General features: G+C 37.6%; 1 protein-coding gene across 3 annotated transcripts in view; it reads right to left on the bottom strand.

Moving 5' to 3' along the window:
* Positions 1–24131, bottom strand: part of dmd (dystrophin) — a 361679-nt gene that overhangs the window by 288128 nt on the left and 49420 nt on the right. The gene's annotated exons all lie outside the window — the stretch shown is intronic.

Genomic DNA, 24131 nt, shown 5'->3' with positions numbered 1-24131 from the left:
GAAGATTTCTAAAGAGACACAACGAAGTCATGAAAAAGAGGAAAATAGTAAGATACCTCTAATGTCACAAGATCTGACCCTTCTTACTGTCAGACTACAGATGCAGTCACTTCATCGTTACATCTTCTACACCCTCCCCAGATTTTATTTTACCCCACGATCTGTCTGCTGAAATTTACAAAGCCCATTTGCCAGTGTATTTACGTATTCACATTGCGCTCTGAATCTTTCCTCCGTCATCTCTTTCATCATCCAAAAGCAGCTGCCTGTATGTTTCTCCAGTTGGAAAACTAACCATGTGCTTTAAGAGAGAATTGATAATAATAGTAATGATAATGGTTCAGAGACGGAGGAGGAAAAAAGAGAAGGACATTGTAGCAGAACATTGTTAAACAGCCAAATGAGTTGTTTCTGTACATTGATTTGCTGGAATGGCATTTTCTGGAATATCTCACAGCTGCATTGAGGTTTATTTTATCATTTACAGAGACCTAAATGGCTAAATGCGGGGTAACAGTTTGCTTCAACCAACATATAATTACATATTTCCTCTCTGTAAAACATTACCCATCAAAGGTACCTGGATATTGCCGTTCTTGTTCTTTCTGTTAGGGATGAACTGCATTGTAAAAATATTCCTTTAAGGTATAAAGAGCCTACAGTACATTCAGTGCTGTTAGCAGACACTAATTACAGTCGTGTCAATTTAAGCACAACGTTCCATTAAAGTTCCCATCTTTGTTCAGATTTATTGCGTCAGTAGTTTCAAGACAGGATCATTAACTAGTCCAAAAACAAATACTTCAACGAGACCACCAGCATACAATACATTAAATGTGTATCATTAAAAGTGTCTCTGAAACTTGGTTAATAATCATAAAAAAGGAATAAGGTAGCTGTGAGATGTGGCTCATTTAAAAACAACAACTTTTAATTAAAATAAATAAGGAACAGATTCACAACCATATGTCCTCTATTCATAGTGTGGGTGTGTTTAGATGGACCAGATCCCCAGTCACAGTCAGATTCATCAGTCCCATGATGTATGTGACTTAGGGCTGGGCGATATGGACCAAAAGTCATATCTCGATATTTTCTAGCTGAATGGTGATACTCGATATATATGGATATTTTTTCTGTGACATAATTGGGGTTTCCCCCAAAGCATTATAGCATAGCATCTCTGTTAGCTTCATTTTTTTCTGAGGCAAACCCTTAAAAAACAGTCAGTTTTAATACAAAGCCTCGTGCCAAATGTCACACAGGTTCCTTTATTAACAGAGGTCTGCACAATATCAAAATGTATAAAACAAATGAAATAAAAATAAACTGCCTGCATATATAGAATAAAAATGCTTCTTGAATAAAATAAAACAAATATCCCTTTCCTGCATAACAATTCAATTAAAATACACTGTGCAATTAATACAATGTAGACAGTAACAGGCAGACTTTTCCACTGAGGTTGACAGTTGTGCAAATAACAAAACATTTGTGCAAATCTCAAATAAAACATTCAAGTCAATTTGTCACAAAATAAGCTATATAGCAAAATCATATATATATTTTTTTTTAAATCGATATAAACGATATTGTCTCGTACCATATCGCGTTTGAAAATATATCGATATATATTAAAATCTCGATATATCGGGTATATGGGACTTTATCGCGTTAATTACGATGAATTCATTCATTACAGAAAAATAACGCATTTAATCGCAATTTACTTTTTCACTCCAAACAGTGCGGAACGTTTCTCATTGCACGAGTTCCTGGTATAAGTTACCCGTAATACTGATGCACAGAACTCAACACGAGAAACAACAATGGAAACCCAAACCGATGGGAAATCGTTGCTTGGGTTCGGTGGGCGGAAATTTTAGTTTTAAAAAAAACTACAGAGGGAAAACCTGGATAAAAGTACAGTTGTGTGAAAATTGTGCATGAAAGAATTTGCCTATCAGCGGAGTTCTTCCAGCCTCCGCTACCACCTCAATGCCAAACATGTTGCAGCGAGTACAGACGACGCCTTGCGGACAAAGCAATCATATTCCTATTATTCATTTTGCACTTTCTGTTAACACTCAGTTATCAAAATAAACACCATTTTGTTGTTTAAGCTCATTTATGTGTAAATTCAATGATTCAGTCATATACCAAAATCCATTTAAATTGAAAGATTTTGCTTCTCATGTCAAATATTGATATGCGATTAATTGCAATTAATTAATTACAAAGCCTCTAATTAATTATATTAATTTTCTTAACACATTAGTTGTAGATATAGAATATATAGTACCACCTCGTACTTGCCGGATGGCAGCACCAGACTGTTTGTTCTCATCGTCATACAGTATGTTGCCATGCGTCGTTTTTCCTGTTATAAATTGTTTAGTTCAGTTGTTATTGTTTTACTTTTTTTCCATCAGCCTGTCCAGTCAGATTTACTTGTTCCTGGTTTTCAGAAATCCCTTCCGTCTCTAAATCACCTTCTTTTTCTTCTACACGGTAACCCCCTGAATATGTACTTCTTGCAAACTGTTCCCTTTCGAGATTAGGCAAAAGACTGATTCACTTCCTGGTTTTCAGGTCTGTAGTCCCTAATTGGCTCGAAGGGATCTGAAGGGATTTTTTTTTGAAGGGAGGGAAGAATACTGTTTCTCCTGACGTAAAGTAGACACAAATTATAGCATACAAGTGATGGAACAAGTCCTGAATCTGCAACCATACTACGATACCCTGTCATCCCATTTCTCGGCCTGTAACAATTGGGATAAAAGGGTGCAGCAATGTGACTGTGTTTACTGTTGCTGACCAGAAAACTGTCTAACTCACAACTTCTTAACATATTCTTAATTAATGTATTTCAATTCAGGCTTTTGTCAGCTTTCACACGTGTTTACTTCTTTCTATATCCATCCTCATAAATACTATGTATTAAAAAAATGAATCTGAAATATTGGCCATTAAGACTGCAACCTTTGGTCAATTTCAAGCTGCTATTCAGGTTCCATATTACTTATATTATTATTATCTTATGTCTAGAGCCCTATACAATATTTCTATGTGACCTAATTCTAGAGATATGGAGTTTTTTGTGCAAAAAACTACCTTGAAAATTAAATTTGACCTTCAACATGACCTTGAAATAGGAAACTTATCTCAGAATTGAATTCCTAGCACCAAAAAAGTAGAGAAAGTGACAATATACAACAATCTGGTTCTAAGAGAAGCTGAGACATGACATTTGGTCTTTTCGGCGGGAGCAATTTTGAATTTTCTGCAAACTGGCCACTAGGGGGCCATCCCAATTTGTTTGCGGTGGTTTTTGAAAACCTTATGTCCATCATACCTATGGAGGATTTTTTGTGCCAAAATTAATTAAATAAATACATCATTAATTAATTAAAATGGGAATTAAATATATCATGAATTAATTAAATGTGTCATTAATTAATTAAAATTAGAATGAAATATGTCATTAATTAATTAAAATCCAATTCATTTTAAGTAAAAATATACATTTATTATTTCAGCATTTAATTAATTAATGACACATTTAATTAATGATTTTGTGTTGCGTGTGAATCATGAAATGTAAAACTGCATTTAATTAATTAATGATGAAATGAAATGTAAATGTAAAACTGTCAGTTTCACTCGTCAAACTCAGTGGGCGGAGCTAACGCAAATCTAGTGGAATCCACTGCTTTGGTCTGAAACTGCAGTTAGAAGAGCCTTTCTAAACATGACAGCTGTGAGTTGCGTGTTGTAGAGAGTTGCGTGATGCAGCAGCAGGTATCTGCTGTTACGGAGCCGCTGGAGCCGGAGGAGTTCTGCTCAGAGCGTCTTCAATTAAATTTGCTGCTTCTCTCAGGAGCTCTGGGCAGGATTTTGACATTTTGTACACCTTGCTGTACCAACATTTGTGGTTAGAGGACCGAGGTTTCAGTGGTTGCCAATAACATTTTGGAGTAGAGTAAAAATTTTGGAGTAGAGTATCCAAACCAACGTAGAGGTGAATAATGCCACCTAGTTTATCGTAATGTGTCCACAAGCCCTGCAACAATCCATTATGTGGATTCGATTTGCCTTGACTTGATGTGCAGGGGAACCAATGAGGTGTTTGGAATCCGCCCACTGAGTTTGACGAGTGAAACTGACGGTTTTACATTTACATTTCATGATTCAGCAACACAAAATCGTTAATTAAATGTGTCATTAATTAATTAAATGCAGTTTTACATTTCATGATTCACACGCAACACGAAATCATTAATTAAATGTGTCATTAATTAATTAAATTCTGAAATAATAAATATATATTTTTACTTAAAATGAATTGTATTTTAATTAATTAATGACATATTTCATTCTAATTTTAATTAATTAATGACACATTTAATTAATTAATGATATATTTCATTCTAATTTTAATTAATGACACATTTAATTAATTAATGATATATTTCATTCCCATTTTAATTAATTAATGATGTATTTATTTATTTAATTTTGGCACAAAAAATCCTCCATACATACCTAACACCATGCCAAATATTTAAAACTTGTCACCAAGTGCACAATCTTTATGATTTTTGACATATTCCCTCCCAGCTATTAAAGCGTTTTGATATATCGGCATGTAAAACTATCACTAAAGGACAATAATAGCTCTTTCCTTATGTTATTGTAACTTTTATGAAGTTCAGAGCACTGTCAAATCTTTTAAGAAAAACTGTTATTCCAAGGGGGTTTGCAGATTTTTCTTGCCACTATTTTTCAATATTAAATACATACTAAGAGCATTTATATCTATTTGGTAATGTGTTGCCTTTTGTTTTTTGTCTTTTAAGCCCAACCTCGATGCCTTCAGTTTCTTTGGTGCATTCTACAATTAACGTGTTTGCCTTTCATGACTTATGTAGTGAGTAAAGCAATTCAAGCCACATGTCAAGTAAGCAGCTGCATTTCATTACATCTTTGTATTGTGTTTATTTCCTCAATAAATTCCAGATTTCATGCATTGAAACATATTGTACCCTCATGCTCGTGTTGCAGTTGTGAAACCTCCAGAGATGTTCTTGTCAGTTACATTTTGGCTCAGTTGCGATCCAAATTTGACTTATATGGAAGATCCTTTATACAATCTGTGTTTTTCACTTTGACATAAAGTGAAATGCTGCAATGTGAACTGTGTGCCACCACTGACACAGTAAAGGGTTGAGGAAAGAAAGAATCTGATCTGATGAGATAGGCTTTAATTTAGTGGGTACCAATCCATTCCCATACGCTGCAACGGCCCTGATAAAATCAGGATATCTCCTTGAGGCTCCATATGATGGATGAGGATCAAAGTGTCTCCAAACAGCCTTTAATTATAGTAGCAACAGAATGGTAATAGATACTGTATCTAAATGGAAACATGCTGAGAGAATATGAGAGAAAAAAAAGTCTGTTAAATAATTGTCACTCATCTTAAGACTCATGGTATAAATTCCTGCTTCCTGTCACTTTGAAAATGGTAAAGCAGGTATAAGAGTGAGCATATAGAGTTTTGATTTGGTCAAATACCTATCCTGATAAAAATTAGGCTAAGACTTTCTCTTTCTTCAAATTTCAGTCAATCATTTCCCACATGCCAACATACAGTTGCCAACACAGCCTGGTACTGATTGAGCCGATACAGCAAAGCGCTTTAGTTCTACCAAGTTAGATTGCTACTGACTCAGCTGATGCCACGATTGTTCCTGAATCATTCCTCATGGTTGACTCGTGGCAGTAGATTGGCTCTTGAGTTACCTTTATAATTGATCTTGATAGTTGATCTGAAACCTGAATAATATATGTGTATCCAGTTATGTAAAGCTATAGTTTCCATCATTAGACCTGCCCCACAACCTCCTGTGAACTCCGCTTTCTTTTTCATCCACCCCCAAGGACCTTGTCTATGGGTGCTTTCAGACCTGTGGCCAATTTGTTTTGTTCCGATTCAGGGGCTAAGTCGATACAGTTGTTCCGTTTTTTGTTTGTGGCGTTTGTGTTCACAAGGCAACCGTCTGTAGAGGTTCAAAGCTGTTAACAAATGTCATGCGCGAACCAACTGTTCTCTCATTGGTCAGAAATGAACGCAAAAGGAGTTTCCTCTTCTGTACCCCGGGAAAAACAACAACTATGGACAACCTTTCACATAGAGGGCGCAAAGTGCATACCGCCGCCGGCGATCCCATTCATTGTGTATGTGGTACCGCGGCGCAAGTGCGGACCGCTCTGCCTGCTGCGGTATTTGCGCCATGCCTGCCTTCCCGAATTGAACATTTTTTAATTTCACCATGCCGCGCTGTGACGACATCTCGGCGCGTCCAATAGGAGAGAAGGGAGAAGAGAGAGAAGGGAGAAGAGAGAAAGTTGTGTCCAATAGGAGAGAAGGTGGTGGACGCTCTGCGCCGACTCTGCGCCTTACCCGGCGGTGGGCGCGGCGCAAACCTCGCTCTATGTGAAAGCAGCTTATGAGTTGTGTCGGTTGCTGTGTCGATTATGTTCTCACTGCAAATGAACCGCTCCAGGTCTGGAATGGAAGCGAGCCGAGACCACTTCTCCTAGGAGATCTCAGCTTGCTTGTTTTGTCCGAGCGCGATTGCTGTGTTCACACATACCAAACGAACCGCTCTTTAGGGGGAAATGCTCCCTGTTTCGGAACAACTGCTCCAAACGGGACAGGTGTGAAAGCACCCTTAATTGGGAGAAATAGGACAGATCAGACCTGTCCAGGGTGGACCTTTCGCCTGTAATGAGCTGGGACAGGCTCCTGCAGACCTCAGTGACCCTGAACAGGATTATGCAGGATTGATGCATGTATGGATGGATAGGGCAGACCAGGGGCCTCATGTACAAAGCGTGCACTACACAAAAAAACGTGCGTATGCCACTTTCTATGCTCACAGTCGGATGTTCAAAAAGTGACTTGAACATGAAAACTTGCAGTCCCTCACACACACATCAAGTCTGGTGTATGCACATTTCTGAGGTTTTGTCTTTTGGTGATATTTTTTTTATGCATACTCTTTTTTTTTTACAGCGAGGCTGGAAAACCAAGTTCTATCCCGTTGAGGTTGGATGCAGAGGGTTTGTGGCTTCCTCCACCATCAGGCTGTTGAAAGACCTGGGTTTCCATGGCCAGACTCTACGGCAGAAAGTTAGATCAGTCTCTGAAGCGGCCGAAAGAAGCAGCCAGTGGATCTGGATGAAGAGGAAGGACCCTTGCTGGGCGCATAGATCAGCAACATGACCCTCCCCGTTCGGCTCATTAAGCTCCCCCACCCACATTAAAGAACCCATGTCAGAGCCCTCCAGGAGGAGGGATAACAAGGTACGGTATGCGGCCAGCTCTAGGCCTGACTCAGGGAAAAGGACCCCTCTGCCTTGCATAGTCACATGGGCTGCACCAGCTACACAACATCTGATTGAGTATGGGACACAAGCGCGGGCGTAATTAACCTGTCGCTGGCCACCATCAATGAGGGTGTCTAGTGATGAAAGGCCAAAACACCCAATGATTCATTGGAACACTACTGATGATGTGTCCCAAATTTACATCTTTCCCTTCTTCGAGGTACAGCTCCCATGCCACTCTCAACATCAAGGCTAACCTCATGTGAGTACCATCCATTGGCACAACGTACAGAATAACATTACGTCCAGTGTTTCATGATTCTTTGTGCGTAGATTAGCACACAAGGATTCACGATGAAATCCACGCACTCTCTGTACATGAGGCCCCTGGAGTCTAGCCTATGTCTGGGATTTTCTTTGACTTTAGGCAGTCCTCCCAAGTTCTGAAGCCTGTTGCCTTCCCACCAGGCTATCTCTAGTTCTCCTGTTCTCGAACCCAAAGGATGTTCTTCATCTTCTCTGCCCCATTATATTCTTGGAAACAGCCAACGTCTATATTCTCTGGTTTAGGTCCTTTTAATCTGGAAAAAGGACAATCTTTATGGTGAGCAAAATCCAAGGTAATTTGGAGGGCAAAAGTATGAAATGCAGAATTTAGGAGACATAACCATATAGAAACATTAGAAACTGATGTGAGATTTATTATTGTTTTTCATTAAAATAAATTTAATGTGTACATTTAAAAAAGTGGAAATGCTGAACTAAAGCACGGTTTACATTATTGAACCCATCATGCTCTTTCGCTGATTTCCACCTCCTGACTCAGACGTCTGACTCCAACCCCCCGACCAATCGGTGGTCTGTAGTGTGATGACGTCAGATACCCGGCTCAGCCGCTTAGAACCTCGGCAGAATAGTTACAGAAAAAGTATCTACTCGGCACGTTAGACCCCTAGTGGAAAAGCGCCATAACATTACCTTAACTTCCCTCTCACCGTCATTTTGAGTCAGTCCCTGAAAAGCTGAAACATTTGTCGGACTCTTAACAGCTGATATTGATATTAAGCATTTTTCTCCTTTTCCTCCTACTTTTCCCTTGCTCTCCTTTAGTTCTTGTTGTCGGTGCCAACACAAATCAGCTATACTGATGAGAGCAGCTGATCAATAACTTACAAACCTGGCCATGCTTGTCAAGTCAATTTCTCACAAATCTATCCACTTTGGACCAGAATCATTTTTGATGAACTCTCTGCAATTGTTTAATGCGTACTTGCCATCACTGCTGTACTGCTGGAAACAGAACATGGATGAAAATTCGGTTATTATTTACTTGGCTTTTTTAATGCATTTCTATTACCAAACACATAAAATGCCATATCTCATTCATGTTTTCACCACAATTTTCAGAGTAAAACTAGGAAATCTCAGAGTTCTGCTGAGAGTCTCTTAGAATTAGAGAGCGAGGACTCACTTTTGATTAATCATTTGAACAGAAACTCCGCAGAAATGGAAGAAGAAATTCATCATTTAGGAGGCAGAAGCTGGTTTCTGCACTGTTGCTGGTCCCAGAACAATAGCACCGCTGCAGCAGGGTAAAGTGAATCAGGAAAAGAAGATCGATAATAAAACAGCAACTTTATCATTGTCCCTCTTTAGCGACTTCATTAAAGTGTTTTGACGTTAAAGGCAAAATGCTAAAGACAAAAGCATTGCAAAAGCAAACAATTTTGACATTTTTGACATTGCCAGTTCCATGATAATCTTATTACAGATAAGAGAAAAAGAAAATACTGTTTAAAATGTTAGAATTTTATTCTTTTTCTCTTATGTTTAAATGAGCCCAAAAGAACATACTTACTTAAGTGCCAGATGTATCACATTTGATACATGAATGTCTGAGATATCTTTACCACCCCCATAATCAAAAAAAGAAACAAAAATTACAGTTTTGGAAGTGTCATTTCAATATATAATTAACACATCAAATTAATTGGGGAGTTATTTCATATGTGAGGCATTAAACAATATTTAAAAAAATCTCTAAAATAAAAGAATTGTCTTCAGGTTAAAGTGAGAGTGATATTTTTTTTAAGTTATATATTAGTTTTATTTTGTACCCAAAAACTGTAGTTTCTAATTAAGAAAAAAAAAAGAAACAAATATACAAAATACAAGTTCTCCTTCTAAAAGACTAGAAAGCCCTCCCCTTCAGCTAACTTGATCTTAACAACATCATCAACATCAGCAACTAATTGAAATGGCCAGTATTTAAAAAAAAAAAAAGCACATTCATCAGTCCCAAAGAAAAGCAGGACTTCTAGTGTCATGGAAGTATTTTTGATTTACTAAGGGAAATTCACAGACCAAAAGGATGCTGGGAAAAGCATCCCAAATCCAGTTGTCACGTCAAGAGGGAACCGCTTCAACCAAAACCAACATATAAGGAAGCAGGAAGGAAGTCGTGAGAAATTACTGACCAGGCTTTTGCTAAATTAATGAAACAAACCATAATATAAGTTTGTAAGGTAATACCCAAAAGCCTCGTGGCCTCGTACGGAGACAGTAACTTTATTACTTTATTACCATTCTCTTGATGGCAGACAGTCGACACAGTGGATAAATATGGGTTTGCAAACGTCATCAGCCCGACTGACCAGAGATTTGTACGGAAGAGTATTAGGGCCATGCAGGAGAACAAATATTTGAAAGGGGAAGATTTTTTTTTTATTGTGCACTTTGAGAAAAAAGTCAAAATGTCGAGATTAATGTTGAAATACAATTTCAAGAATAAAGTCGAAATTTTCGTGAATAAAGTCGAAATTTCGCCTTTTTTCTCAACATTTCAACTTTATTCTCGACATTTTGACTTTTTTCTCGACATTTCGACTTTTTTCTCGAAATTGTACTTCAACATTAATCACGACATTTTGACTTTTTTCTCGACATTTTGACTTTTTCTCGACATGTCGACTTTTTTCTCGAAGTGCATAATGAAAAAAAAATCTTCGTCCTCTAAAATATTGTTTTTATTTTTCTCCTGCCTGGCCCTAATACTCCGTAGATGTGTCCTCCCTTCTCACACATACTTTAGCTGCGTTACCCTTACAGGATGTTTCACGGTATATATAGAAAATTAGCAGGTGCATTTATACATTTATTTTTAGGTAAAACAACTGAGCCAAACCAATGACATACTGTGCTGTGTATTATAATAACAATAGTTGACCCCTACAAATGGACAATTTCCTGTTTACAATGAGGGTCAATATAATATTCCAGCTCCTTATAGAAATCTAATGCAGAGAATTTGATAATCACAGATTAAAATTTGTAATTGCAAAAATGACCCGAGAAATTTCCACGTACCCAAATGGAACTACCTTTACAAGTTTTAGTGGTGTTTTCTATCTTTCGTTGTTTTAAAGTATTGATTATTTCAAATTTATTTCTGAAAATCACATATCCTTGGAAGGACAAGTGTACACCCCAGCTGTTTAACTGTGCTTAAACTTACAGACAATAGAGTCAACAACTTGGCTCTGATGTGCCATTTTTTGGGGTCATGAACTTCTAGGCCGAGTGACCGAACCTTCCTTTCAACACTCAAAACTGGGTCTCATTGTTTTTTGTTTCATGGAAGATTTGTTTCATAAATGATTGTACATTAATCCTATTAAAATCTATAAAACTTCCCCATTTCCCCATAATTTGATTAGAATTTCAGACTGCTGTCTTTATCCTCCTCCATCCTTCAAAAGCACCACCTTAGCACCATTTTAGCATCATCTTTAGCAATCTCAGGGTCTGATGGAAGTCAGTTTGGTGACACACACACACACACACACACACACACACACACACACACACACACACACACACACACACACACACACACACACACACACACACACACACACTGCACTCCATGTACATTTGCACAAGTATGAGCTAATGAATGCATACACACAGCACAGGGGATTCTGTGGCACCTCTGCATTTAAAAGCTATGCATAATCCAAATATCGAATTCAAAAATTCACAAGCTGCTGTAGATTTTAATATCACAGTATCACACAAATTGTGCTGCGTAACATTATAATTATTAGTTAGATTAGATTAGATTAGATTGTCCTTTATTCCTCCCTCAGTGGGGACATTCACTTTGAGCAGCAGCAGGAAACACAACACACACATGCAGCGAAAGATAAAAAAGTAAAACATTATATAATTAGAAAATATAAAAAGTATATACAGTGGAATAAAAATAGTGCAGTATGAAAAAAAAAGACTGAGATGCTTAATAAATAATCAAAGCTTTACTGATATATTATAGACAATATATGTAGTAACTGATGGAATGTTAAAAACAGATTCTTGAATTCATTGTCCCCATCACTCTCCTTCATTTTCTCTCAGCCGTATCTCCTTGCACCATTTCCGCTATAGAGGGAATGCGCATGGCGTCACAGATTTGACTTCACAGCGGGTTAGGCCCACTGAGTGGCAGAAAGACTGAGTGGCAGAAAGACTGAGTGGCAGCGTAAACTTTCAGTTTGAGCTCGAAAACATCTAAAATGGGAAAGAGCTGTTGTGCAATCGACTGTACTCATAGATTTAGCAAGAAATCAGAGTTATCGTTTTACAGACTGCCGAAAAATAAGCTTAAGAGACAAATGGATCGCTGCAATTCACAGAAACAACTGGATTCCAGGCACCGAAACGTGGATTTGCGGTTCCCATTTTGTATCAGGTAATGTTGGATTTTTGGGTAGCTAACGTTAAACGGTCAAATAATAAAGTTCGGTGTCCTCATCACTTTAATTTTGCCAACAAATCCTGCCTTGAAGTAGAACCAAGCGTCAAGACTTTTGTCTGCCTTCAAGCTTTGCTTCGTGTATTTCCCCGGTGTAGTAATTAAGTACATGTAATTATCAGAAAACTGGATTCGTGGCCAAATATTAATGTCCATGGACCACTGGTTCTTGGGGTAACTGTACGGGTCACTGTCAAGTCCAACAGATGCTAATTTAAGCCGATAATTGGCTGTTATCCCGTCTTCTCCACTAGTTGCAGCCATTTTTGCTGCTATTTTGCCACTCAGTGCGAGTAAGGGGGCTGGTCCGGTGGGGAAGTGACATCAATGCAGACCCTCTATACTGCGGTGCTTCTCCACTGTTAACCACATAACATTCTTGTTCTGTCACACAAACAAATAAAGAACCACCCCCCCCCAAAAAGAAAAATCCTACTCCAGGGACAATCTCCATTAAGTAACCTCTGACTGAACTCCTCACACTGCAACCTTGACCTGATAATGATTCTACTCACTGAGCCTTGCAAAAACATGCACATACACACACACACACACACACACACACACACACACACACACACACACACACACACACACACACACACACACACACACACACACACACACACACACACACACACACACACACACACACACACACACACGTTGCGTCTCAATTCCCACAATGCTTCTGTAATGATCTGCCAGGCACACTGTGCTCTGAATCTTTAACAGTCCTCCCTGTCTCAGTACTTTTTGTAAAACATTTGTGTCAACTGTGTGCATGCACTTTCTTTTTCTGCTGTAAATTCAGAGATGTGAGTTACATGTACATCTTATACAGTAAACACATTTATGGGGTAAACAGTTTGGGCACTATGAGCTTTTGATTTTCATCCATCTCTCTAGTCTTAAATGTATTCTACTTTATGACAGCAGTTTAAAAAATACAGCAAGAAGAATCAGCAGCTTGAAGAAGACATGTCTATAACTTTACAAACATTAACATAGCCTAGAAAAAGTTTGCAGTCTAACTTCAGTCACAAATCTTTTTATACCTGACAGCGTCCCTTAACCGTGTTATCTGGCTTGAAAATTACGACACTGGCAAAGCAGTCACGATGGTAGGGATGGGCGGTATGGACTAGAAAAATTGATCACGATAATTTCTGGCATTTATCCCGATAACGATAAAAATGATGATAAAAGAAATACCAATTCAACTCCACCTTTTAACTATAAATCTATCACCACATTCAGTCTTTGGAGCCCCCAAAACACTGCTCTAAAATAATTCTTTCTTTCTTTCTTTCTTTCTTTCTTTCTTTCTTTCTTTCTTTCTTTCTTTCTTTCTTTCTTTCTTTCTTTCTTTCTTTCTTTCTTTCTTTCTTTCTTTCTTTCTCATTTCTTTCTTTCTTTCTTTCTTTCTTTCTTTCTTTCTTTCTTTCTTTCTTTCTTTCTTTCTTTCTTCTTTCTTTCTTTCTTTCTTTCTCTTTCTTTCTTTCTTTCTTTCTTTCTTTCTTTCTTTCTTTCTTTCTTTCTTTCTTTCTTTCTTTCTTTCTTTCTTTCTTTCTTTCTTTCTTTCTTTCTTCTTTCTTTCTTTCTTTCTTTCTTTCTTTCTTTCTTTCTTTCTTTCTTTCTTTCTTTCTTTCTTTCTTTCTTTCTTTCTTTCTTTCTTTCTTTCTTTCTTTCTTTCTTTCTTTCTTTCTTTCTTTCTTTCTTTCTCTTTTCATTTCTTTCTTTCTTTCTTTCTTTCTTTCTGGCTCTTTCTTTCTTTCTTTCTTTCTTTCTTTCTTTCTTTCTTTCTTTCTTTCTTTCTTTCTTCTTTCTTTCTTTCTTTCTTTCTTTCTTTCTTTCTTTCTCTTTCTTTCTTTCTTTCTGGCTCATTCTTTCTTTCTTTCTTCTTTCTTTCTTTCTTTCTTTCTTTCTTTCTTTCTTCTTCTTTCTTTCTTTCTTTCTTTCTTTCTTTCTTTCTTTCTTTCTTTCTTTCTTTCTTTCTTTCTTTCTTTCTTTCTTTCTTTCTTTCTTTCTGGCTCATTTCTTTCTTTCTTTCTTTCTTTCTTTCTTTCTTTCTTTCTTTCTTTCTTTCTTTCTTTCTTTCTTTCTTTCTTTCTTTCTTCTTTCTTCTTTCTCTTTCTTTCTTTCTTTCTTTTCTTTCTTTCTTTCTTTCTTTCTTTCTGGCTCATTTCTTTCTTTCTTTCTTTCTTTCTTTCTTTCTTTCTTTCTTTCTTTCTTTCTTTCTTTCTTTCTTTCTTTCTCTTTCTTTCTTTCTTTCTTTCTTGCTCATTTCTTTCTTTCTTTCTGGCTCATTTCTTTCTTTCTTTCTTTCTTTCTTTCTTTCTTTCTTTTCTTTCTTTCTTTCTTTCTTTCTCATTTCTTTCTGGCTCATTTCTTTCTTTCTTTCTTTCTTGCTCATTTTTCTTTCTTTCTTCTTTCTTTCTTCTTCTTCTTGCTCATTTCTTTCTTTCTTTCTTTCTTTCTGGCTCATTTCTTTCTTTCTTTCTTTTCTTTCTGGCTCATTTCTTTCTTTCTTTCTTTCTTTCTTCTCTTTCTGGCTCATTTCTTTCCTTCATTCTTTCTTTCTTTCTTTCTTTCTTTCTTTCTGGCTCATTTCTTTCTTTCTTTCTGGCTCATTTCTTTCTTTCTTTCTTTCTTTCTTTCTGGCTCATTTCTTTCTTTCTTTCAGGCTCATTTCTTTCTTTATTTCTTTCTTTCTTTCTGGCTCATTTCTTTCTTTCTTTCTGGCTCATTTCTTCTTTCTTTCTTTCAGGCTCATTTCTTTTTTTCTTTCTTTCTTTCTGGCTCATTTCTTTTTTTCTGTCTTTCTTTCAGGCTCATTTCTTTTTTTCTGTCTTTCTTTCTGGCTCATTTCTTTCTTTCTTTCTTTCTTTCTGGCTCATTTCTTTCTTTCTTTCTTTCTTTCTTTCTTTCTTTCTTTCTTTCTTTCTTTCTTTCTTTCTTTCTTTCTTTCTTTCTTTCTTTCTTTCTTTCTTTCTTTCTTTCTTTCTTTCTTTCTTTCTTTCTTTCAGGCTCATTTCTTTCCATTATCCCTTCCTTCCTTCCTTCCTTCCTTCCTTCCTTCCTTCCTTCCTTCCTTCCTTCCTTCCTTCCTTCCTTCCTTCCTTCCTTCCTTCCTTCCTTCCTTCCTGTACGTTGTGCGTGGATTTAACACAGAACCATAAATCAACTTTACACAAAAACGTCATCAACGGGAATTTATCATTTTTACCGTGAGATGACAAATTCTTACCGTGGGGAATTTTTTTGACGGTAAATCGTGAACGGTAAAATATCGCCCATTACTACATGATGGATTGATGTAACCCAAAGTCAGAGGACAACAATGGACAACTCTTGCACTGGAAACAGACTACAATGTTTTACTTCAGAAGATGGTTGTGATGGAAGAACGTATTCATGACAGATTGTTGAGATAGCAGCTGCAGATCTCCAAATCTAACTTCATATGATCACTTTTTCATCTCTGTACCTCATGCTTATCACTTTATTTCTTGCTTTCAAAGCCTTCCTGTTTCAACATGTTTGTGAGATCAATGCAAACGCAGAGGTCCACTATTCTCCTCCGGTAATCTCCCGCCGGTTACGGCAGATTATTATCTCACAGCAGACTGATTTGTAATAGGAACAGACTCACATCTCCAAAGACAGGAAATGAGATGTGGTTCAACCCATCGAGCTCCTCAGAGGACGAGGGGTGGGTGTACACAGTTAATGTCTCTTGGGAACGTCGTAATTAACTATGCAGGAAGTGCGGTTGGCTAAGCCTGGCATCAGAGATGCATAGTTGTAGAAAAGGGGTCTTCAACCTTTTTTAGCCCAGGGACCGTTGGATGAGAGAAAAACAGAGCAGGGAACCACGCTTGTAATTCTTATTTTTTCCCTTTTTTTTAACGTGTCACGTTTTAAGCCTGGCTTATAATAACTTTTGAAGGTGTTTTATTCCTGTGGCCGGGTGGAGAGGTTGACGGGACACGCACCTGTGTCCCATCCACCTGAGTGGCTGCCACGCCTCCACCCGGCCTGCCTTTATAACGCAGCGCTGGAGAGCAGAAGGGGGTCGGAGGAGCTGCTGTCATGCTGGGTGTTTTGTGCACTGTGTGTGGGGTGCTTAATTGAATAAATAAAGGGTCTGCACAAGCTTCGTGTCTCTCCATCCTTCGGGCGGGCCCCCGTGGCACGCACCCTGCCACAATTCCGCTTATATCACCTTATTCACCAATTCCTGACTGGGTTATTAGCAGAGGTGGGTAGAGTAGCCAAAAATTGTACTCAAGTAAAAGTACTGTTACTTCAGAATAATATGACTCAAGTAGAAGTAAAAAGTAGTCATCCAAATAATTACTTGAGTAAAAGTAAAAAAGTACTTGGTGAAAAAACTACTCAAGTACTGAGTAACTGTTGAGTAACGTCTGATTTATTTTTTTAACAACCATTCAAACAGACAAAAGTACAAAATAATCATCTTCAGGCAAATTAAATCAATAAAATAATAACATAAATTAAAATTAATAAAAAATAGCTTAAATTAAAATAATCATAAAGTAAATTCAAGTACTTTAATAAATAATAAAATAATAACAGAATAAAAAATAAATTAAGCACAAGTAGCACAAAATTTCAAGCCTTATACTTTTCTTTTTTAACCTGGCAGAACTAGAACAAGCCCATGAACTCATATAAACTCTGTGTGTGTTTGAGTATGTAAATGTGACAAAACATGAAAAAACAAACATTTTTCCCAAAGAATCACTCAGTGATGTCATGAGATTGAAACGTACGCGGATAAAAGGGATAAAAGAAAAGTAACAGCTCAACGTAGCCTAATGTAGCGGAGGAAGAGGAACAGTTTCTTCTTCACAAATCTACTCAAGTAAAAGTAAAAAGTATAGTGATTCAAAACTACTCCTAAAAGTACAACATTTCCCCAAAACTTACTCAAGTAAATGTAACGGAGTAAATGTAACTCGTTACTACCCACCTCTGGTTACTGACTACATGTGTTTACAGTTGATGAAACTTTGGCCTCGTCAGACGTGGAAGGAGTAACGTTAGGCCGAGCTGTAACGTTACAATCTCCAGTTTTAGGCTTCGTTATTGTCACAAATGTATCCATCAGGTCTAACTAGCGTTAAATATGAAATAGCCAAGACAATTTCGCAACAAATTTTCTTTTCTTAAACAGCTAGCTATATCATTTTTCCGCTCTAAAGTTGACAAAATACTAAATAGTTATTGTCAAAAGTAGATTATTATATATAATGGAGTTTTCTCAATCATATACAGTATATATATATATATATATATATATATATATATATATATATATATATATATATATACATACATACATACATACATACATACATACATACATACATACATACATACATACATACATACATGCATACATACATACATACATACATACATACATACATACATACATACATACATACATACATACATACATACATACATACATACATACATACATACATACATACATTAGGGATGTTAATAATTAATCGATTTTCGATTAATTGCCGTTATGAAATTACCCGATTAAAATTACACACATGTAGCTCAGTGCTTAACTTTTATTTTTAATCCACTCTATATTCTTCTGGTTGTTCTCTGATATGGTCCCCTAAAGCCTGAAGGTTCCGCCTTAAATCGACGCAGAGCCGCCGCCGTAGCCTACGGCGTAGGCTCTGCGTTGTTGTAACGCGGAACCATAAACCAGCCTTCACCCGGTACATACATAGGTTTCTCTAAACATCTGTCCTCGCTACAGTTTTAACTAAAAGAAAATGTTCTCCAATACAGCAGGTCTCATAATTTTATTTTGAACACTGCCAAAACTTTAACTTAAAACGTAACTAGAACTTAAAATTTGCTTGACACAAATGACACTATTATGGCTGCTGCTACTACTAATAGCCTTGAAGTGCACGTTATATTATATTCCTTGTGGTACAAAAATGTCTTTTTGTTACTTTTGTATCAAATAAATATTTGATTAAGGAATACATTAAAATGTCCTTTGTATTTTATATAAGCAAAAAAAATTATGTTTGTATCTCAGATGGGGGAAAAACGCCGCTTATCAACTAATCGATGATCGATCGATAAGGTTATCAACTGTCAATTAATGAAATAATCGATAATTTGCATCCCTAACATACATACATACATACATACATACATACATACATACATACATACATACATACATATATATATATATATATACATATATATACACACACACAAACACACACACGATTTAATAAAGTTCATTTTGTCCACGGCTTTACAATTTAATTTGCTGATTCTTTTCTTCGGAGGAGAATATTTAGGTTTTTTAAATACCTGACATGTTTCGGCCATTACTTCCACCTTCATCCGGGTCACAAGATGGTGTGTGAGGATGAATGTGTGTGTGTCACACACCATCTTGCACACACCATCAAGTGTCCTGGGAATGCAGAGTGAAAGTCACTTATCAGGTTGCTGAGCGGATGGCTGTGGGACAGGACAATGGCTACGGCAGGGAAATGAACATTCTAAGCATGAGTGTGTATGCTTGTTATAACCTAGTTGCTGTTTTATGTTGTGGGGAATTAGATTCTTGTCTACTCCCATGTTCTCTCAAGTGAGACCAGCTAGGTGGTGGAAAAGGTTGGACAAAGTAGCTGGCAAAACTAATGTTTCAACACAGGACAACTCTGACTCATTTTCAGGTTATTGGAGAAAGTGTCTGAAGAAGACTATCGACTGACAAATGTGAGTATGATGCTTCTCCTCTCCACTCTCTCTCTGAAATCGGCTTTTCTCTTGTTCCCTCTCTGAAAACAAAGTACAGATCTCAGATGAATATTGAGTAACAACCCAGAGTATCAATTTATGCCTGCTTTGGGCAAAGACGAATATCGTTCAAACCAAACTAGGACTGCTTGATTCTGCAATGAAATCATGATTTTGTTCGACACTGAAATCCCAGTTATTGTATAGATTATGGCGAGTTCTACACCAGTCACCAATACCATCTGCTGTGTGAGCAGCATCAAACAAACAAAGGCTGACCAAGAGACTCCGATACCCTCGGTAGTTTTTTTTTTTCAAATTTTTTTTTTTCGTTTTTTTTTTTTCATTTTTTCTCTTATAAATATCAACAGTCACGTTCCATTACAGACCTAAATGTGTACTAGTCTGTGCATATCAATAAATATATGTGCAATGATGCGCATGTCTGTTGTTCAATACAACTGCGTCAGACCAAGCGCAGACACAAGCTGCTCTGATCCAGACGGGTGGAGTTGGAACAAACTGTCAAACAATGTCGAGAGAACGAGACAGATTCAGGAAATTTCCATCAGGGAATGAAAAAAGAAAAAAACTAAAGAAAATGGAAGAGTTTAATGCCTCTCTGAAAGGCTCGTTTGATACATTTGTTACAAAAATCACCGATCCGACCGGGTCTCAAGCAGCCATGGGGCCCCGCGTCGAGGCAAGAGATGATGATGAGGCAGGGGAAGGTATTCAGTATTTTGCTAATTGGAGAGTTAAAATTGAGCATATAGACACCCGATCCGACCCGAAAAATCCAAAAATTTCGCAAGGGCTCGATACGCTCACACATGAGGGCTCCCCCCCGGCCATTTCGCACAGGGCCTCGCAAATCTTCCAGACAGCTCTGCCTGCACGTTCTTACTTACAGCTTAAGATACAAGTCAGTGACAGAACTGCATCATGGGAACATTAAACACAATCAAATCAAATCAAACTTTATTTGTATAGCGCTTTTCATAATAAATAAAAAATGCAACGCACAGCGCTTTACATAAAACTTAATAATGCCCCCCCACACACACACACACACAAACACAGACAGGCACAAGCACACTGCAGTTCACACAAGTATATGGCTGAGCAGTGAGGACCCAGGTGAGGAAACGGTATCTGGTATCGTCCACGCCAGGAGGTCTCAGAACCCCCAACCACAAGGGGGGGAAGCCTCCACAGAGACCATCCCGGCCCGGACGGATAGAGGAGTCCACACCACAGCGGTGAAGCCGTGGTGCAGAGAGAGATCCACAACCATCCAGACCAGAACCACCGCCAGGACGACCCCCTGCAGGCCAGAGTCACTCCCAGCATGGAGGGCTCCCCACGAGGACAACACTGGAGCTAAAAGCTACAAGAAAGCAGGAGAAGATAGGCTATGAGGTAAAAATACACACTAAAAGAGTTTAAAAGTATAACATAAAATCCTAAAAGTAGGTCTAGAAAGCAAGACATACTAAAACAACCATAAGAACAACTTAAAGCCATAAGAGCATAAGACCTGGGTTAAAACAACAAGAACAGCTAGTTTAAAACAAGCGTATAGGAGAAAAACTAAGAGGAATCAGCTAAAAGCCAAGTTAAAAAGGTGAGTTTTGAGCTTTTAAAAGCATCAACAGTCTCTGCAGCCCTGAGGTTCTCCGGCAAACTGTTCCACAGACGTGGGTAGGCCTGTGTTGAAAAAATCGATTTCCCAATTCTAAATCGATTCTCATATTAATCCCTAAAAATCGATTCATATGTCTAAAGATCGATTTTATTTTATTTTATTTTATTTTAATTTTTTTTTTTTTTTTTTGGGGGGGGGGTTATTTCTTTTTATTATTATTATTATTTATTATTTTTATTTTTTGTTTATGCCCAAAAAAGGAATGTTCTGTTGGACACGAGAATAACTGGTGCCATGTTTTTGCCTTTAAATATGTTTAAAGGTATGAAAACATTAAAGTGTTAGGTTATAATTGCATAAATTGTCTATATTTCATTACTTTGTATACTGTCTTGGGGTTACATTTGCAAAAAATGCTAAAAACCAAATTCTCAAAAATTAAAAACCAAAATAGACCGAAAATGGAACAAATAAAAACGGAATGTGGGAAAAAATAAAAGCGATTTCATCCGTCTCTGTTTCCTCCCTGGATCTGTTTGATAATTCTGACCCACATGATGTTTCTGAAAGCAGTTCTATCAGCATTCTGGGAGCTGATTGGTCCTTACAGCATCATTAGCTGCAATACTTGCTGTTGAATCTCAATATAATACTAGTAGTAATATTTTGCATAACTACAGTCATATAATTCATGCAACAGCTCAAAAAACAGTTTTAATAACACTAACCCAAATCAATATCAGAATCGAATCGGATCGAATCAAATCTTGATAATCGATTCTGAATCTTAAGAATCGGAATCGAATCGAATCGATTCTTGACATTTGAATCAATCTCCAGCCCTGGGCCGTAGTGATGAAATGATGCCTAACCGTGGGTTATAGTTCTAACTTTGGGAATGATTAAAAGGCCGGTGCCGGAGGACGTCAGGGTCCGCCAGGGTTTATAGGGTAAAAGCAGATCAGACAGATATGAAGGCGCGAGACCGTTAAGAGTTTTAAAAACTAATAAGAGAACCTTAAAAATGAATTGGTCAGCTGAATGTTGATTCAAGGTGTTGACTTAGCATCATAATTCTGTTCACTTTTAGTTTAATTGAGTAAACGAATATCATACAGGGCAAGTACACACAGCTAGTTGTGGCTGATAGAGGATGCTATTTATTTGCATCTTAGGCATAGCGTTATTCATGGAGTACCAGTGTCACCATTGTGTGACTGGTAACAGTGTGATAGGACTCCATTTAAACTAAAGTAAAACCTCTCTGGTGTTTTTATCTTATTTAAGTCAACCCTCAGCCCAAAGGCAGCAGAGGTTAATTCAATGGATGTAAAGGCAGCGGCTGCTAAATCCATTTCTGTTCCTAATCCATTCACCGTGTTTCAGATTAAACATAGCATCCGGTTTGGGACAGCTTTGAACTCTAAAGAGAATTATAGCTGTCAAAAGTATCCTTCCCTCCCGAGAGGGCCTTATTTTTAGATTTCCAGTGACAGAGAAAGAAAGCACTGTTACCTGGCACCGTTTGGGAGAAATCAGACGTTATTTGTGATCAGGATTTAAAAAAGAGCAAAGTGGAATTTTTAATATAAAATATTTAAAAAAAAATGTTGCACTCCGTTGAGGTTGAGGTATATAAAATATAGGCATATAAGGAATATAAAAACCAAGAAAACCAGAACTGACAGGTCTGAGAACAGAAAAAAAATATGAGACCAAAGTCAGTTCTAAAAATTGTAACTCATTGTACCTCTTGTGAAAATATGAATGTCTGCAAAATTCGTTCCAGACTTCTTGAAAAGATTTGAAAGCCAGATCCAGAGGAAAATCTGTTTAATACTGCTGAATGTGAAAATGTGTGAGCATTTTGTTGGATTATGCTGACCTGTATGCTCACAATACTCACAAATATTTTATTTGGAGTGTTCACACCAAGGTTATTATCGTTAACAAAAATGAACGAAATGACGAAAACTAGAATTAAAAACACATTGTCTTTAACTGAAATAATTATAAACGACAACTAAAAGACAAAGACAATAACTAACTGAAACTGTATTGTGTGATCAAAAAACTAACGAAAACGTATATAGGTAAAAATGCCTTCGTTTGTGTCTTTGTCAATTTTAGATTGATTTGAAATCGAGCTTAATCAATCTTACGTGAGCTGGCGGGACCATACGGCACCTCACAGGCAATCACTCCTCATTACTCACCCCTTACTCACACTGAGTGGCAAAACATCAGCAAAAATGGCTGCAACTAGTGGAGAAGACGGGATAACAGCCGATTATCGGCTTAAATTAAAGGCAGTTGGACTTGACAGTGACCCGTACAGTTACCCCAAGAACCAGTGGTCCATGGACATTAATATTTGGCCGCGAATCCAGTTTCCTGATATTTATATGTACTTCATTTCTACGCCGGGTAAATACATGAAGCAAAGCTTGAAGGCATACAAAAGTCTTGACGCTTGGTCCTACTTCAAGGCAGGATTTGTTGGCGAAAATTAAAGTGATGAGGACACCGAACATTATGATTTGACCGTTTAACGTTAGCTACCCAAAAATCCAACATTAGCTGATACAAAATGGGAACCGAAAATCCATGTTTCGGTGCCTGGAATCCAGTTGTTTCTGCGAATTGCAGCAACCCATTCGTCTCTCTTAAAGTTATTTTTCGGCAGTCTGTAAAACGATAACTCCGATTTCTTGCTAAATCTATGAGTACAGTCGATCGCACAACAGCTCTTTCCCATTTTAGATGTTTTCGAGTGCTCAAACTGAAAGTTTACGCTGCCACTCAGTCTTTCTGACACTCAGTCTTTCTGACACTCAGTCTTTCTGCCACTCAGTGGGCATAACCCGCTGTGAAGTCAAATCTGTGACGCCATGCGCATTCCCTCTATTCTACCTGGCAAAATGGCAAAAGTTGGAAGAAAGCAACAAAGTCCTGGGACTTCTTTGAATATGACGCCGAAATAGATAATAGCAAGTGCCTTGTAGTGGAAATGGGGGTAAGATTTGTGGAATACTTCTAAAGGGAAAAAATCCAACGAATCTGAAAGACCATTGGAGAAGCTCACACAAGACGGTTAATCGTGAGTACCTCAACAAAGTGGCTCTGAGTAGTTCCCCTCAAAGAGAAGAAACACCTCGGCCAGGAGGTAGCACCGGGAAAGCGGAAACAACCAACTAACCTGCTGGTTAGTAAATACACAGGAAGATCACAAGCGAGAGGATGCACTCATAAATATGTTTATTGAGACGGGTATGTCTACAAGACTGTGACTCGACTGCCTTCAAAAAAATGTTGCTTGTCACTTGAGTCAAAATTCAAATCACTTGGTGCTGCATGAGTGAATAACCTCATTGGAGCTAAGATGGAAAAGGCAAAGCAAAAACTGAAAGACATAATAAAGGATGCGCGGAAGGTGACCCTCTGTGT

Source organism: Cololabis saira, chromosome 24, assembly GCF_033807715.1.
Source record: "Cololabis saira isolate AMF1-May2022 chromosome 24, fColSai1.1, whole genome shotgun sequence".
NCBI lineage: Eukaryota > Metazoa > Chordata > Actinopteri > Beloniformes > Belonidae > Cololabis > Cololabis saira.
This window is presented reverse-complemented; position numbering and strand designations above follow the sequence as displayed.